General features: G+C 40.8%; 1 long non-coding RNA gene across 1 annotated transcript; it reads left to right on the forward strand.

Moving 5' to 3' along the window:
• Positions 1-633: 633 nt before the first annotated feature.
• LOC116599337 lies at positions 634-1496 on the forward strand. The gene is made up of 3 exons (XR_004289319.1): positions 634-732; positions 831-892; positions 1363-1496. It is a non-coding gene; the product is annotated as an uncharacterized LOC116599337 (long non-coding RNA).
• The last annotated feature ends 18002 nt before the right edge of the window (positions 1497-19498 follow it).

Genomic DNA, 19498 nt, shown 5'->3' on the forward strand with positions numbered 1-19498 from the left:
TCTTAATATCATAAAAGCTATCTATGAAAAACCCACAGCAAATGAAGAAAATGGAGAGCTTTTCCCCCAAGGTCAGGAACTTAGGGGAATGCCCACTCTTTTTCTGTCTTCATTTCCCATGTTGTTGTGAGAAGGTCTATGCTATTCGATCTGCCTTCCTTGGTTGCTTCCTGGTTTTACCTCTCTTGCAGGATGTTCTGAGTGTGGTGATCAATTTTGCTGGACACTTACAGCCATCTCTATTTGGAAACTCAAGTTTTTTATTTCCAGACATTTTTCTTCAACTATTCCTTTGATAATTCTCTCTTCTTTGTTTTCTCCATTTTTTCTGGAACTCCTTTAATTCAGATGTTATGAATCCTCTAATTTCCTTATGTTTTCTATTTTCTATCTCACTGTCATTTTGCCCACACCTTCTGTGATATGTCTTCAGCACAACCTTGTTTTCCAATTATTACATTAAATCTCTTATCTTTTCTAGCTTCTCTAATCTTCTTGAGGAACTTAATTATAGTTCTTTCTCTTTCTCCTCCTCCCACTTAAAAAATATTATTACTTTTGGCACTGTTTCTATTTCCTCTGAGTTTCTTTGTCCCACTAACTTTTGGTCTCTGTTCTGCTGCAGGTTTTTCTCAAGTATATGGTGATCTTTACCTCTCTCTTCCTACTGAGAAGATCAGCATCAAAAAGCCTACTGGAACCTCTATTTAGTTAGGAGCTACTTGTCCATTGGTAAGCTTTATGGTAGGTCTGTGGGAAATCCCAGTGGTCAGATCTATAGGCCTTTTACTTTTTATGATAACTTATTTCTTTATTGTTTTATTTTTCAGAGAGAAAGCCTCCAAATTCTTGACTTGGTTTGAGGAAAGAGTACATGGACCAAAACCCATCTGTGAGTATTCATGACCTAATAGGAAATGATGTCCAAGGATCTCACTGTTCCATGTGGAGATTTTATTTTATTCTTTTTTTTTTTTCCACTAATACAACCCATCATCAGCTTGCCTGATGTTCCGTATCCAGAGTCCTTCTGGTTCACCTTCTTGAAGGGAATAAATCTTCAGTCTTCAGTCAGGGTAGAGGAGGGAGAACTACTATATCTTATGCAGACTTTAATTCTTTAATTTTTCAATCCCACCTTCTCCATTGGTTTGAGAGGGATCTCATGTTTCCAATTACCGAGCCCTAGTGAACTTCCTTTGGCAGGGGAAGGGGAAAGGGAAGAAGCTTTATAATGTTGCAAATCATCTAATTCAGCTATTGTTCTCTGTTGGCTTTTCAGCTTCCAAATTTTGGATGTCGTATCTCTTTTTCTAGTCTCCTAAGGACTTGTGTCCTTTCTATCCTTTGCTGTTGTTCTAGTAGAACTACAGGAGGGAACAATGCTTTAATCCATCACTATGAATCAGAATTCAGGACAACTTGGATAAGTCACACAAGCCACACACTTGAAAACTAGTAACACATACCTGTGCTGAACTCGCCCTTCCTACAGTGTGGAGATAAGTCAAGATACACACATGGGTCTGTATGCTTGTGCTGTATTTAAAGCAATGCCAGAGCATCACAGGCTGGGGCAACATCCTGATATTTCTGCATGCCATTGGGAGCTGCCAATGTCTTCTGAAACTGAGACATTGAAAAACAGGGGTTTGGAAGGTGGATCTCCAGAAAATGGGCTGAAGGATAAACTGGATATCGGGAAAGCTAATGAGAGAGGCAAGAATAACATTTTTGTCAATAGCAAGGCATAAGATAACCAGGTATACATGGGGATGAGGGTCACTCATTTGATCAGCCATTGTATTTAGAAAGAGATCATCAGGTGCCAGGTACTTTGTCAGACCCTGGATTTATAATTGACAGGTTGTACTTTCCAAAGATGACCACACAGATATCTCCTGTCTTACCTGCTCTCCTTGCAGTGTGATTTGACCCTCCTCCATGGGGTTGAGAGATGTCTCATATTTCCTCCCCATTGAATTGGGGTGTCCCCAGATAGTGGCAAAGGAGGCCCTGTGTGGCTGGACTATGTGATACAAAGCAAAGTGGCCTCTGCCTTGTTCACTGTCTTTTGGAACACTTGCGTTCAGAGCCCTGAGTGGACAGAGGAGATGTGCAAGTATCCTGAGACTGCCGTGAGGCAGAGACTCTGAGGACAGACTATACAGACATGAAGAGAGCCTCATAGGGCCCCAGCAGCTTGAATTTTTCCAGCTTTGTCACCAGCTATGAGTGTGATGAAGACTTGGGGATGATCCCAGCCCCGATCTCAAGACAGTAATTGTAGAGCAGCCCTGTAGAGGGTGAGAACGGCCTCCCTGCACCCCATGAAACTCGGGATCTGTGGGAGAGAACACTAAGAATAAATGTGGCTATTGTTTTAATCCACTAAGTTTTGAGATTGCTTGTTATGCGGTCCTAGAGGATGGTAAATAAATAATTATGGTCCGTGTGATAAATCTCATAAGAGCTGTGCTGACACTGTGCTAGCAAAGGAAGGAAGGAAGTGCCTGATTCTGCTGGCACAGTGTGGGAGGGGAGGTGTTTACGGGAGAGACAACGGATGGGCGATGAACGGCAACTTACTGATGAGTAGATGCGCATCAACCAGGACTGGAAATGGAGAGAAAGAGACAACTATAAAAGGAGAAAAAAGATAGGACTGATAGCATTTTGAGACCACCTGGCTATGGAAAGGGATCCTGAGGAAGAGAGAGGATATAAATGGCCTTGAGGTCTTACTAGCTTTCTCTTATGCATTTAAAGATACTCTAGTCCTGGTGGCCACTGCCTACAGAGCCTCTTTCTTCTCCTTTAAATTAACTTTACCTGAACTGGATCAGAATGTACAGTGTTCAACACGAGTCTTGATGGGTGGAAACATGTCAAAGCCTGGGATGTAGGCTGCAATAGTGACCTCCTGTAATACTTAGCATATGAGCTCCCCACTTTATGTGGGATTAAAGGATTCATTGGAGTGACCTCAAGGTGCGACTATGTCAGTGATTCATGCTCCAAGCGTCCTCTCTGCACCGGCCTGTGGGGCAGACCTTGCTCCTCCGGTGGCACGGCACTCATTCTGAGATCAATGGGATTCACTCCTCAGCCCCTTGGCTTATTTACCTCTTGCGCTGGCCCATGACTAAGTGACATTTTGGGGGTGGGAAAGTGAGGTGAGTGTGGAGGAGATGGAGGAGAAATAAGCTTTTTCCTAGAAAAGGACTTCTAGGTATTCCCGTCTGATCAAATGTGCGGAAGACAACTTAATTAAGAGACAGTGCTTAATAACAAGGAAGGAAAATGTTTTCTTATCTTGTGGATTCCTTTGCTAATGGAATCTTCCAGTTCACCCTGGCTGGGTCGATTGAATATGCTGGGAAGATTCATTGCCATGAAAGCTCTAACGTTAAATTGCAGGGGAGGAGCCCTCATGATGTGGGCAAGGTCTGTAGCCATCCACTCTTTCTGGATGCTCCTCGACTTTGGGAACATACTTGCAAGCATGCCTCTGAGATTTTCCCAGAAAAAGGAGGCGTTGTGCAGGATCCCATTTCCTTTTACCTCCATGCATGAGCCTTATTTATTCCTGAAGCACAGCATATACGTTTATGTCTTTTATAAATGGCCTGGATTTCTGTCTGGATTTCTCTTCCCTCCCTTCCTCATCCAACACACTCATTCTCATCCTCAGAACAAGACTTCAGCGGCACCTTCTCTGTAATAGAGGTCAAGTTGATTGCTTCTACCAGATGCTACCACAGCCCATTGGGAGTAAAGCATAAAAGCCGTGAAAACAGATTTGGGGTCAGATAGACCTGGATTCAAATTCTGACGCTGAAGATGACTAATTCTGTCATTTGAAGGAAGATGGTCGTACTCATTTATTTACTAAGGTTCTCAGAACAAAGTACCACAAACAGGGATGGTTTAAAACAATAGAAATGTATCACCCGACACGTCTGGAGGCTAGAAGTCCAGAACCAAGGTGGCCTCAGGCCATGATTCCTCTGAAAGATCTTGTCTCTTATAGCTTCTGGTGTATTCCTGGCATTTCTTGACTTGTAGTAATACCACTCCTATCTCTGCCTCCATTATCACATGGATGTCTTCTCGCTGTGTGTCTACACGGTCTTCCCTTTGTACCTGTCTGTCTACATGTCCAAATTACCCCTTCCTGTAAGGACACAAATTATACTGGGTTAGGGTCCACCTTAATGACCTCATCCGGACTTGATTACTTCTCTAAAGACCCTATTTCCACATAAGGTCTTGTGGACATGTTCACAGGTGCTGAGGGTTAAGACTTCAATATATCTTTTGGGGGGATGCAATGGAACCCATCATAAAAGCTAACCTTTCTCAGCTTTAGGGTTTTTTTTTTGTTTGTTTGTTTGTTTGTTTTGTTTTGTTTTATTTTATCTGAGAATTAAAACATTACAATAACATCAAAGACAGAGATCTTGGGGGGATATATTGCAAGACACAGCTGAAGTGTTAGACATGTGCTTTGCAAATAGCTCTCAATAAAAGGTGATCCTTATTAAAGAAAACATCTACATGGTAAAGAGCAAGTCAGCTCTGCATTCACCCCTCCTAGCCTCCAAAATGCACCTTCCCCTTGAGATTTTTTTCATTAAATCCACTGCAACTGCCATCTGTTACAGAAGTCCTTCGGAGGTCTGGGTGTGGGGGGACAGTGCTAATTAGTAAAGAATCACAAAGAGTAAGTGGCTCTCAAAGAAGAGAAGTTGAGGCATGGTATGACCCCATTTTTCATCTCAAACCATGGCTAATCCAAGTTTGATTTTCTAAATGGAACTGGTAGGTCCCCTTATGCAAAAAACAGGTATATTTAAAGGAGAAGTACAAGCTTGACTTTGTCTTCTTGCATGATTCACAAGAAAGACTACATTGGAGGCTTCTCAGTGTGACTGATTCTTGTCCTGAAGATCCCCAGAATTTCAGCACCTGAGGCTCTGAACAGAAGTCTGGCTGTGTGAAGACTTTTTTTATGTGCTAGTGCCTGTACTCAGACTCCATGACATTGCCCAGCCCGTAGGAAGAAGAGCTGACTGTGAAAAGTGACCATGTGACCAGCACCATATACTGGCCTTCCCAACCCTAAGGAAGTAGTCCAGAGCCCTGAAAAAATTCCTTCACATCAGTGCTCAAATGAAAGCCATCAGCAAAAATGTATTTCATCTGGGGAGCCCTTCTGGTCCAGGCTCTGCTGCCTTTGCTACATGACCATTCCTTGGCCTTCGAAATCAGTAATAGTCAAAGCAATAAAGACTAATTTTATGCTCTAGAACCTGACAGTGAAAAATATTTTAGGTGATAGTCTGTGACTCGTTGATTTAGGAAACCAACAAACCTGACAGCTGAACATAACGCAACACTACAGGAGTGATAGGGTGATCGTATGTTCTGTTTTACACCATGCAAGGCAATTGAGATGCAATTTAGCAGATCAAGTATGACTCTTGTTGGCTTTTGCTTTTCCTTTTTTAGAAAATAAATACTTTAGATTACTTCCAAGACCTCCCCTTATATAGGTTAAGTTTTTAAAATACTCTACTTGATTTTCACACAGTTAAGAATATGAGCATTTGATTCCAAAATGACAGAGCTCAGATGCATGCTTGCCTGTTTGCCAACTCTGTGGCCTTGGGCAGGCCACTTATTATATTAATGTCTCAGTTTCTTCAGCTGTAAAATGGGGGTAGTCATAAGATCAATCTCACACGGTTGGTGAAAAGTTCATTCAGGAAATGAACATAGTACATGGCCAATGGTAACTCTTTAATCCTTCCTTAACTCCCTCCTTCCTTTTCTTCCTGTAAACTTGTAAAATACTTCCACTGTAAACTTGTAAAATATGCACAAGACAGGGAGTATAAGACATGATGTCTCCCCTTGAGAGGTTCATGATATAATGTGGGGACACAAGCCTGTGAACAGAACCATATATATAGAATTTGAGACAGAAGTCCATAAGTCCACCATGGGGCATAGAGAAAATCCATGTGGTAAAATAGTCAGATGTCCCATATCATTTGCACCCTGATGTAAGTGTAGGATAGAGTTCTGCACAAGCAATGGCATCTTCTATGGGTAAGGAAAACACGCTGGGACAGCAACCAAAATCTGCCCTTCAATACCTCCTAGCTCCTTCCTCTCTTCATAGCTAGGCTTCTAGAAATGACCTGTGTTGTATCTTACCACCACCAGATTTCCCTTTCCCAAATGCCCACATCTCCTGTACTCAGGTTTCTATTTCCACTCCTCCACTAAAACTTCTTTTCTGGAGGCCAACTTCTATGGTCTTTTAAAAATCCTTTGACTTAGAGTGCCTGGGTGACTCAGTGGGTTAAAGCCTCTGCCTTTGACTCCGGTCATGATCTCAGTGTCCTGGGATTGAGCCCTGCATCTGCTCACCAGGGAGCCTGCTTCCTCCTTTCTCTCTGCCTGCCTCTCTGCCTGGTTGTGATCTCTGTCTATTAAATAAATAAATAAAATCTTTTTAAAAAAATAAAATCCTTTGACTTTTTAATTTCTTTTCCCTGCAACTCTCTTGGTTGACTCCTGGGAAACTGTTCTTTTCTGTTTCCTCCTCTCTTTCTCATTTCTCTTCCCTTCCACCTGACCCCCTCCTTTTTAAAATATTTCATTTATTTATTTAAAAGAGAGAGGGAGAGAGCACGAGCTGTGGAGAGAGGCAGACCGAGAGGGAGAAGCAGACTCCCTGCTGAGCAGGGAGCCTGACACAGGTTTTGATCCCAGGACCCTGAGATCATGACCTGAACTGAAGGCAAATGCTTAACCCACTGAACCACCCAAGCACCTCCCACCTTTCCTTAACTGTTGCGGTTCTCCCTGGTTCCTTTTTCAGATACCTTCTCCCTTGACCTGTGCATACTCTCAGGCTGATCTTAACTTGACTCAGTGATCATGTCTGTTATACCTTCCACTCAAACTGTAGCTCCATACCTTATCCACGTTTCTCCTTGGATATTCTGTAATGCTTCATACTCAATATGTGCTGTTGATCTTAGCTCACAATACCATCCTCTTCCATCAACCATGCTAGAGACCTGGGAGCCTATAAGCTCATTCAAGTCCTCGTAGCTCTATGGACTAAATGTCTCTCAAATGTGTCAACTCTTTTCCAATCCTCCCTGATGGGGTTTTTGCTCTGACCTTTATCAACTTTATTTATCTCACTACAAAAGACTCCTGACTGACCTTAATATCTCATTTTTCCTCGATCTGAACTGCAGACCTCATACTATCCATTATGTTCAGCACACATTGGATTAAGGCACGCCCTTGCTTAAAAGTATTGTCCATTAGTTTAAGACAAGGTCCAAACTTCTTAGTTGAGCCTTCAAAGTTCTTTACAATCTGACTCCTACCTACATTTCCAGCCTAATTCCTCCAAGACTCTGAAATATAATAGCTTATTAGGGAATGAATTGTGTCTCTCCATTGCCAATTCATATGTTGAAACTGTAACACCTGGGATTTGACTGTATTTGGAAATAGGGTCTTTACAGAGGTAATTAAGTTAAAAATGAAGTCATTAGGGCTCTAATCTAATAGACTACTATCCTTGTAAGAGAGAAGATTAGATACACTAACAATGGATGATCAAAAAAAAATTGAGAAAATAATTCCATTTACAACAATATTAAAATGAATAAAATACTTAGGGATAAATTTTGCCAAGGAGGTGAAAGACCTACATACTGAAAACTATAATTATGACAAAAGAAATTTAAAACAACACAAATAAATGGAAAGATAGTCTATATTCATGGACTAGAAGAATTAATACCATTAAAATGTCCATCCTAGCCAAAGCTATCTGAAAATTCAATCTAAGCCCTATCAAAATCACAACGTCATTTTTTCACAGAAATAGAAAAAATAATCCCAGGATTCATACAGAATCATAAAAGAACCAAATAGTCAAAGCAATATTGAGAAAGCCAAACACAGCTGGAGGCATTACACTTCCTGACTTCAGTCTATATTATAAAGCTATGGTAATCAAAACAGTGTGGTACTGGCATAAAAACAGACACATAGGTCAGTGGAACAGAATAAGGAGTCAGAGAGAAGCCCATCCATAGGAGGACAATCTAATGTGTGGTGATCTAGTAGCTGTAGATAGGGAGTTCTAGAGAATTGGTCCTGGGGTAGGATCAGTTAGTTCTCTGTTGCACATGGTTGTGAGAATCCAGAAGGGTGCCTTCTGCAGCAAGGTGGCTGTACAAATCCGTGCTTCTGGAGAGAGATCTGTTGAAAAACTGGCCTTATAGCATTCAGTAGCTCTTCTCTTGACTAGCTATGGTTCTCTGGGGACAGTTTTCATCAGAAAAATGGCGTCAGTTGCTCACATAAAAAAACTCTCTTAGACTTCTGAAATTCTCTTAAAAACTAGTACAGTGCTCTCAACAAATGCTTAAGCAAATGTATGTGTGTTTGTTTTATTGTTTTAAGTAACTTTTATTTCTTTTTCTTGTTACATGGCCCTAGGTAGGACTTCCAGTATGATGTGGAATAGGAGAGGTGAGTGAGGGCACATGTGTGGTTTTAAAGGAAATGTGTGTGTATAGCTATAGAATGTGCTAGCATAATTTGACACAGTTGGCCAGTGAAGTAGCCTTGATATAGGGTTAATATCGTAGCAGCTGTCCTCTAATACCCATCCCTCCTTCCAAGGGATTTCATCTCCTTCCAGTAAGACTTCTACTGAATATATGCTCTCCCAGAATAATGACTACTTTTCTTAGCTCCCTTATAGGTATGTGCAGGTGACTAGACATTGACCTATAAGCCAAAATGTGAAACAGAGTCTAGGAATTTTTTGCAGGGGAGGCTAGCCCATACACATCCTTCAATTCTTTGTCTTTTCCCCTCTTTGCATCCTAGAATGAAGATGCTGCCATCTTAGACCAGAAGGAAGGAAATGTTAGAATTATGAACTGAAATGAGCCTGGGAGCTTTGCCAAAACAGTCAGTCCTTGGACTGACAGCCTGAGATGACTTCTATTTGAGACTGAGACAAACTATTCATTCATTCTTTTTCTATTTCCGTCAATAGGATCCTAACTGATAGACAACAGTGTTAGCGCTCACCCATTGCTACCTCCCGCTTCCTTCACTCTTCCTATGAACATGTTTGTTCCTACTCTAGCCCAGAGAGAAATCTTAAACATTCCACATTTTTTTTTAAGATTTTATATATTTATTTGACAGACATCAGAAGTAGGCAGAGAGGCAGGCAGAGAGAGAGGAGCGGGAAATAGGCTCCCTGCTGAGCAGAGAGCCTGATGTGGGGCTGGATCCCAGGACCCTGAGATCATGACCTGAGCCGAAGGCAGAGGCTTTAACCCACTGAGCCACCCAGGCACCCCAAGAAGTCTTAAAACATCACAAAATCCCTTGATTGTCCTTGTGTTCCTGAAGTCCAGGGCTATGAGAAATTTGTGCATGAGATGCTGTGGGAGCTCTGAGGTGGGGATCTAAATAATAAGAGACTGGACCAAGACCATTCTGGGTGATAGAAATAGCCTGTAAAAGCCACAGAGGCCGTGCATTGCAAGGAGTTTGCAATGCCTGGTGTATATAACATGGGGTAGCTCGGGTTGAAGCTAGAGAGGTAGACAGGGGCCTGATACTAAAAGCTTTCTTCTATTGTGCTAAGGATTCTCTCTGAGAATGTTCTTTGGAAAGAATAGGAAGAAGAGGAGAGTTTCTTGGCGACCTACGTACCAGTGCAGACGTGGGAATTAATGCAGCCTTATACACTGACTGGTACCGACTGAGCAAACGGATGACCAGAGCAATGGTAAACAGGTGGGCTAGAAAAAAATGGATAAAAGCATCAGAGCCAACCCTGCAGATAACCAAATAGCTCCAGGAAGGTCGCATTCCGAAAATTGTTCTCCTGTCCAGTGATCACAGACCTCAAACTCTACTGCCAGTGACATGACTATTAATTCTTTTTTTTTTTTTTTTAAAGATTTTATTTATTTATTTGACAGACAGAGATCACAAGTTGGCAGAGGGGCAGGCAGAGAGAGAGAGAGGGAGAAGCAAGCTCCCTGCTGAGCAGAGAGCCCGATGCAGGACTCGATCCCAGGACCCTGAGATCATGACCCGAGCCAAAGGCAGCAGCTTAACCCACTGAGCCACCCAGGCGCCCTGACTATTAATTCTTAATGAAAGTATTTCTGAGTTAGTATAAGAAGCAAGAGACATTAAGAGGAGGTAAGAATATTAATAGTTTCTCTGTTGGCTGGTGCTGGGGAAGGATCCTGTGACAATGGAGAGCAACCAGAAATTGAGGGACAGGGTGCCTGGATGGCTCAGTAGGTTAAGCGTATGCCTTCGGCTCAGGTTATGATTCCAGAATCCTGGGATCCAGCCCTAAAATGGACTCCCTGCACGGGTGGGGAGTCAGCTTCTCCCTCTTCCCCTACTCACCCCCCAACCCCACACATGCTCTCTTTCTCTCAAATAAATAAATAAAATCTAAAAAAAGAAAAGAAAAGAAATTGAGGGACAGAAAGAGTAGACCAGGATGGCCTTGAGGGGGAGCGGAACAGCAAGCTGCAGGCATTCGGTGAGATGCTATGTCAGAGAGCTGCTGCTGACCACCCTCACAGCTGTTTGTGCAGACAGTCTGGCTGGGTAGGAAGGGAACTTTCCCAGTAGACTGTGAAGAAGAGCTGACAGATGAAGGGGAGAGCAGCGAGCAGCCGATACTACAGTGTGGAAAGCAGACCCGCTGGCTGCCTAACGTGAGTCTTCCTTGCTACCATTTACATTCCCCAGAGCAGACTCAAGCTTCACTTGCCAAAGAGGCAGGGGGTGGGAAGACTGTTGGCCTCATGCCCACCTGGGTACCTGCTGGGAGAATTTTGCACATGCTGCTAAGTGCCCAGTGGCACTCAGGGCTCCCTTTTACATTCTTAATTACCCTGAAATTCAGCCACATGGTCCTTCTGCCTATCTGGACCAGGGCTCAATGGCAGCTGGTATTAGAAACCTACTGTGCTCCCAGAGCCCTCAAGTTCCGTCCTCACTGTGTCCCAAGTCAACGAGAGGAATGCATGTCTCTGTGTGCGTGTGTGTGAGCACATATGTGTGTCTGAGTTTATGTATACACCTCTTGGTTCCAGGCAGTGATCTGTGTATATATGTGTATGTTGGGGACATGGTCGGGGGGTGGCTGGGCACATGCTCATCTTGGAGACTTTCTCTTGACTGTTGATGATGATTTTAGGAGAGCGTTTTCAGTTCCCTCAAGGAAACAGAAATGTTCCAATCTCAATGTGAGTTACCACAGGAATATTCTGGTAAATAATAACGGGTTGTGTTTGTCTTTCCTAAGAGAAAGGAGGCAAACATTATTTCTGACAATTAGGGCAGAATGGAAAGAAGAGAGGTTGAAGGTGTTCGGAGAAATTTTTGAGTTGGAATCGCTTCAACCACCCTGCACAAATTCCCCACACCTCCCTCCTTCTGATTTTGTTTTGAGAGGAAGCTTTCAAAATGCGTATTTGTATAGTGTGTAATTTTACACACACACACACTCCTATATACCTACACATATACATTCATGCATCAGCATCCATACTCCATGCACACAGCATACAAGATGTTTTGCTAGAAAATTTGGGGGATGAAGAAGTAGCTTTCCAGCCATTCTAAAGACCTCAAACTCTGTTAATGAAGAAAACTAGTGAAAAGCCTTAAGCGTTAGAAGCCCAATGAATGGTATGGTCATTACATGGTAGGAAGTTCCGTGATGGAGGGAATCACTCCCACTGCCTTGGTCAGGGCAGCCTCTGAGAAGGAACTAGAACGTGAACCTGATCTTGAAGTCTGAAGAGACTCTGCTTTCAAGAGTGTTAGTGAAAACTGCCAATGGGAGAAATAACGGACAGGGGCAAACCCATTACTAACAGATGTGACAAGTTGCACAGTTCCCAGAAGCCTTGGGGTGCAGCTTGGCCATTTTCCCTATAACAAAGAGTGATTCATCTGCTGACTTACTAGGAAGTCTTGAACATGAAGTAATATGGCAAAAATTTCAAAGAATTATCATGGAATTAGTCTATCATATAAAACTTGATCTTGAACACATAGTTCCACTGATGAGTTCTTTAAAACACGCCAAAAGTAATATAAAATGAAAAAAGTTTAAGAACAGAGAAAAATATTGAATGCACTTCATTCATTTAATAAAGTCAATAATAAATTAATGAATGAAATAATAACCCGTGTACGTTTAATAAGTAAAATGAACACAACTGATAATAAAATGAAGAAATCTAAGCAAAAATCTTACCTATAGCATATATAATAAAGCTATAAAATTCTATTTTGAATTTTTGAAAATAAATATGAAAAATTCAAAATAAAACACTGAAAAGTAGATAATAAACTAAATAAACTAAAAAAAAAAGTAAAGCTAAACAGTATGGTTAATAAAAACCATTTTGACATAGAGGACTATATTCCTTAATGTAAGAATCCAAGTTTATTAAAATTTTGTGCTTCTCAGTAAGTCAAAACAGGAAAGGTCACATGATCATATCAATCACACCTGATAACATTTAGTATCCACTGTTGAAAAAAAAATCATAGCAAAGTAGAACAAATAGTATTCTTTCTTACAATGAAAAAGTGTATATCTTAAACCAATGACAAACACCAAGCTTATTAAAATTGGCAGGAAGTGAGGAGGAAGATGCTTACAGAAATAAGAAGTAAAATTATTTGAAAGAAAGAAACTAAATTCTCATTATTTTTAGAATACTTTATTGTCTATTTGAAATCCCTAGACAATGAACTGGAAAAATATTAGAATTAATTAGTGTTGAATCAGGTGGAGGTTTACAAGGTACATATATGGTGTTCAATCTACTATGAATATTTAGAAAATGTAATGAGTAAAAAAAACCCACTTAAAACATAGCAAGAATATAAATATAAATAAATATAATAAAATATGCAAGAAACCTATATTAAAAAACAGAAAAATATCAATCAATAAAAATATTAAAAATTAAACACAGACTGATAAAGCACATAAAAAATTATCTTCCAAAGAATAAATCAAATGTCTAATGAATATAAGGAAAAAATTCCATTTGATCAGAAGACAAAGAAAATGAAAATATGAAATACTATCTTGCACCTATCAAATTAGCAAGAGTTTTGAAAAGAATAATACTTAATTCTGAACAGAATGTTGAGAAATGAATATTATGAAATCATTTGTTAAAATGGAAATAGACACTAACCTTCTAGAAAGTGGTTTGAGGGGGCGCCTGTGGGTTAAATCCTCTGCCTTCAGCTCAGGTCATGATCCCAGAGTCCTGGGATCAAGCCCTGCATCGGGATCTCTGCTCAGCAGGGAGCCTGCTTCCTCCTCTCTCTCTGCCTGCCTCTCTGCCTACTTGTGATCTCTGTCTTCAAATAAATAAATAAAATCTTAAAAAAAAAAGAAAGAAAGTTGTTTGAGGATAGTTATCAAGAATCACAGAGAAGTTTTTGCCATTGGTCCTGGTAATTTCACTTGTAGGAAAACATCCTCATAAAATTTGAGGGATGTCTCAACAGATTATAGGGCTATTCATCATAATATAATTATGGTATGTCCACATGAGGTAAAATTTTAAGACCATTACAAATCATGTTTACATAAGGTAGTTAATGATATGGGAGAATACTCAGGGTATCTATCTATCTATCTATCATCTATTTTTCTATCTATCTATCTATCTATCTATCTATCTATATAGAGAGAGAAACTGGGAGGAAACACACCAAAATATTAACAAGTTGTAAATCTCTTTGTGGTAAGATTACCGATTATTTTGAAATTATTTTTACGTCTTTCTTCATTTCCTAAAGCTTCAGGAACCCCAGTGAGACAAAAAGCAAGGATAAAGAGAACAGCATTCCTGATTCTATTTTCTTTTTTGCAGGACTAAATGGGACCCCATCACCTCTGTCACAGCTAGCATAGTTGAATTGCCTGTTTCCTTCCCCCTGATTTTGAATTCCTATTTTATAATTTGAAATTTATAGTTTTTTCTGCTTCCGCATTCCAGGATTGTTTCAGTACTTTGTGGAATGAAATTAGGGGACTGGGAAGAAAGGTGAATTGTATGTCCCAATGATTTCCATACTCAATTCTCTTTGGTTTGAGTGCAGACCATGTCCAGAACCTGACCCTGGAGCATTCTCTTCTGAAGTTGGACTTGTTCTCACGTGTCTGATGAAACGGCTCAATGGAGAACCCTCAAGAACCAGTGACTGTTCAAGCTCAGAGCTCCTGGGATCTGTAGTCCTTCCTGTCCATATGTCAGGGCTGGGTATAGAGCAGTGATGTTTGAGAGAGGAGGAATGGGCAAATCCAACTACATCTTCACTCTCCACTTACTATGTCTAAAACTGTCTTTGGAATCTTAACATGCTCAATGTTTAATAGACTAAATAAGAGGGCCCTTTTTGTTCCCTGGCATTCTTCTAGTTATGAAGCCAGATTCAGGCAGATTCTTTCTCTATAAAAATTAGCTACTGTTCTGTTTTTGTTTTAATCATTTCAATTTTTGACATGAAAACTACATTTCAATTATGAAAGTTTAAAGGGGAGAACCACAAAACTACCTTAAATGTCCCCTTTCATCATAAGAAAAAAAAAAGAAAAGAAAAGAAAAGTCTTTCTATGAAATACTTGACATAATGCTACTCTGGTAAGTCTGAAGAAGTGTGAGTCACTACAGAACCATTCTCTCAACTCAGAACAAGAAACTTCATGTAATTACTAGGCTTTTAATTCCATAGGGCTTTGTGGTGTCCTACCAACCAGGGGAGCCACTCATGAAAATAGCGTATTGTTGAGTCGTGGGTCTCAGCTCTATTGGGTGGATAGATAGCAGTCAATTTTTATTAAGACCTTTCTTGATTAGAGAAAGGATTAGTGAATTAATGTGCGTCTAGGAAGGTTTTAAACATTAATGTAAATTACATTTACTCTTGGGGGTTAAGGAGAAACTGGGTGTTGTAGAAAGGTGCCTGTGTATTTATTTGTGCATAAGGCAGAGTTTAACAGTATAGCAATTCTTGGAATTAATGCTGAAGGAGAATTATAACCTGCTGCCTCGAAGTGTGCTTATGTGGGACTATGTGTGTGTCTATGTGCCTGTGGGATTCATTTGGTGTTGGAGGAGCGAGAGTCGAGCAAGCAGGAGGCAAGCAATAGTGCTTTCCATTAACAGGTGGGGTCACGTTCTGGCCGAGTTGACTGGTTAGAGTCATGGATTGAACACTAAGTGTTGCTTTGTTTCCTACTAGAGTGTCAGCACTGATCTGCCCTCCCCCCTCCCTCTCCCTTTCTTCCCTCTAGCCTTCCCTCTGTTCATAATATTCTGTTTTGTTACATAGTTCTGTGTGGCACGAAAAAGCAATGTTAAAACCAGGTGTATAACGAGTTGGCTTAATTCTAACAGCTCTTGTGTTTATCTCACTTTCTGATGACTGGGCCTCCTGATTCTTCTCTCATCTCCTTAAAAAAGGAGATTTTTGATTATATGGTCCTATATCTTTCATAGTTTCTCTTAAAAAGGAAGGATTTTTAAATTGCACGAGCAAAACATTGTAGCCCTATTTGAGTTTGAGAAGATTTAATTCCAAATCTTCTCTCATTCTCTCTTTTCTTGTAACCTCAGACAAGAAACTTCAATCTCAGAACAGAGAAAGATGCTGTGCTCTTTTTTAGACCTTCATGATAGGAGAAAAGCATCCTAAAACTGTTAAGAATCTTGAAAAGCCACCTTCCAGTTCCTTTACATTCAGTGGGACAGACTGTGTTATATTATCATCGTTGATGCTTGCCACTGTAACAAACCAACCCAGAATTATGTAAAGGCTCAAACATGGAAGAATTTTCCTTTTCTCTCAGATGAAAGAGGAAATGGGTGATCCCAGTGAGGCACAGCTTTCTTCCAAATCATGACTCCAGGATGCAGATTTCTTCCATCACCAACACTTGGCTTTCAAAATTCTCATCCTGAATCTTCAAGGGAATGGAAGAGGAAAGAAGGAGTGGTATGGGAGAGATTTTTTTTTTTTTTAGGATCAGGTCTTAAAGTGGAGCCTGTCTCTTACGTTCCAATTCCAAGGGCTAGAGCTCAGCCATATGGCCACGCTCAGTGGAAAGGCAGGTGGGGCATATAGTCTAGCTCTGTGACAAGGAGAAATAGGATATGGGTTTAGGGAACAACGAGTCCCTCCGTGTTTTCTTAGCTGAAAAATTCTACTTGCTTAGAGCCCTTTCACTGATGTTTGGTGTTATAAGCAAACGAACTGGAGCATGTAGGGAGATAAGATTCAGCTATTTACAAACGTGAATCAGAGCACAGCCCCTATGCAATGCAGGGGTGTCTCAATAAGTAGAAATTTGTCTTTGCATCCATTTCAAATAAAAAAAAATTCAGGGTGGGTTCTAATGATAGATGAATGGACATCTGGGGATACCTGTTTGGAAACCAAGTCTCTGAAGCTGAGTTTCTGCCAAGTGAGGAAGAGAATGTCATGAGTAGGCAGAGAAGCATCATCTGGTCAGAACTGTTGCCACCTGCAGGAGCACGAGAAACCTGGGATATTTTTCTTGCTGTTGTTTTAGCTAAGATCTAAGATGTTGACAATTGTCATCACCACAGTGTCGTAATGATGACAGCCCTGGGGTTAAAAATTGAAAGCCCAAGCAACGTTGCATTTGTCTGTTCCAAAACCTGTATTATTTCCGTCTGTCATTTCGCTCTGGTCAGGCAAACTGATTTCTAAGTTATAGCCACCGAGCCTCAATTAATTTCACTTAGGGCATATTCACGCTTGTAAAATAAATGCTTGAATTAAGACATTTCTTTTCTTCTGAAATTGAATTGCATGTCAACTGGTTATTGGCTGTCGCTGGTGGTCCACACAATTATAGATAAGAGCATCGATCTGGCAAGAAAACAAATCGGTTCCTAAAAGAGGGCAGTTCGGATTTGACAGCTGCAGATGATTATGTGTCTCTCTAATGGATACTGTGCATTACCATTGGAGGTATAAAAGATCTGCAAACCCCTTCTCTTGGTTGGCCATTTCTACCAAGGCTACTTGAATCTGCCTACCCCCTTCCGTGCATGATGGCTGAATTCACTGATAGGGAGCAGTGCCCTCATGGGATCTGAATGGCTGGTGAGTTACTGATACCCAGATCATACCTTGAGAGGGTGTAAGTTTCTAAAAGAAGCCTTCTTGTTGCGAGCAGGTAGCATCAGAATTGAGGTTGATTTCAGCTACAAATGCTTGACAGGCAATGGGCATAAACAACATCAGCCAAGCATGACGAGATAGGTCCGAGTTAGACTATTAACGGTATTACCCAGAAACTGGGCTTTATTGGGAGAACCCAGATTTTGGTCACGCTGGCTAAAGGATAGTTGGATGGTTTTGCTCAGCATTTGGTGTGTTGGATTTTAGGGACTTGATCTGAGGTCAGACATTTTTGGAGAGAGTGATTAAGGCTCTGGTCCTATCCAGTGACCTCAACATAGAGACAGGACCCCCTACTTCTTTGTCATGAACATCAGCAACTTGACTTCTGCACTCCTTCTCTCTCCTACTCAAGGTAGGAGGCCTTTGGTGAATAGTTCAGTCCTGCCAATCAAATATTCCAACTGCTCCCAGTAGAAGCCATTTTGGGTAGGTTCCTTTGATTTTTAAGAGTCATCTATACAACTCCTCCAGTGTAAGATGATCTCATTGTAAAAATCTCTCTGTCCCCAGGGGAGTGATAGCAATATTCTCTTTAAGAGCTTCAGGTCAGAGTCCAGATTCCCAGCTTTATTCAGGCTCTGGGTACATCTAAAGGAGGATATTATATTCCAGGGGTCAAGCTTTCAGATCTTAACCCATCGAGAAGATAATAAAAAAGCACTTGTAGTTGGATTTTATTCATCATTTATATAATCACTGAAATTACAGATGAAATAGGCCATTATGTCATCCAGTCTGTCTTGCTAGCCAGTGTGTGTATATTTTTCTTTTATTACGTCCCATAAAAGCATCCTACACAGGGTTAGATCATAATAATCTCTTGGCCATTTGTGGCAAGTGCAAACTATCCAAATGAACTGGGTTTTTGCCTGATTCCCATCTGGAAGACTTGAAATCTCTCAGTCTGAGCCATCGTGCATTTTGCTTTGTTCCCTATAACTCGGAGATGTCAGCCTAGTCCGCTCTGCCTGGATGGTGTATCCAGGACCCATGCCATTTACTGGCTTGGATGGAAGAGACTAGGGTGTTTCCTTGGATGTTTTTTCCAAGCAAGAATGTGTGGATCATTGGTGGGGAACTGGAGGCATGGTCTCAGAAAGTCGAATTTCTTTGTGAGAAGTTTTCAATGGTCTGTTTTTATACTGATAATTGTAAAAACACGTGTGAGTGTATTGTAGAGAATCTGGAAGACCTTCCTTTAGCTGAACACTGCCATGTAATTCTAGTGCTCCAACTGCATTTGCATGAAGTCCTTGTCTCACCGGTGAGAAAAACCGTGAGCTAGAATTCACTTGCACCCTTGTGGAGACCAGACGACATCAACACAGGCTCCGCAAACGGCGAATTCTCAGAGTTTGCATCAAGAGCAATACTAGAGGATGGAGTCACCACAGAGCCCATGACAGCAGAAGCAGACCCAACTCAAAAGCCTGTGCCCCACAGCACTTAAAACCGTACTCACATCGGCAGCAACAATTCATTTTTATCAAACCGTCCTATATCATATGAAATTAATGGTGATAATTCCATTATTAATTTTTTAAATTTCATTTGTATTTAATTTGCAAATTAATTTTGCATAGCCTTATGCAATTAAATAAAACATTGAATAAAATATTAAAAGAAAAAGAGTTGAAGTCAACCTTGGTCTCCATGGGAGTTGTTTTTCTCTGAAAAGACATCCATATATACATTATTTAAATCGAAGAAATATTGCTTTATAGGATCACCGCATGTCTTTCTAGAGGCCACTCTTCTCAGTGTATTCACATCTCCATGGGCTGTCTACAGAAAGCAACTTTTCCTGTATTCAGTGAAATGTGAAGCCAAAGAATTGGATGACCCTGGACAATATTTAAGGAGGAGAAAACTTGATTTTCTTTTATTTTCTTTGCAGGATGTTCTGGTCACATCCCTAGAGCAAGCCCTCCCATGGACCTTTCTGAACAATTGCCCACAAGTATTATGGACTAACAAAAATAGATGCCCTTCCTAGTTACTGCCTGCTGACCTATGAGGAGAGCAAGTGGCATCGTAGCCCAGCTTTTGATAACGACGCGTCTCACAGAAAGTGTTCAATAAGCTGAAAGAAAGAATAAACCCAGGTCAACAACAAGAAGCCACTGAGACATGAAATACACAT

Source organism: Mustela erminea, chromosome 9, assembly GCF_009829155.1.
Source record: "Mustela erminea isolate mMusErm1 chromosome 9, mMusErm1.Pri, whole genome shotgun sequence".
Classification (NCBI taxonomy): domain Eukaryota; kingdom Metazoa; phylum Chordata; class Mammalia; order Carnivora; family Mustelidae; genus Mustela; species Mustela erminea.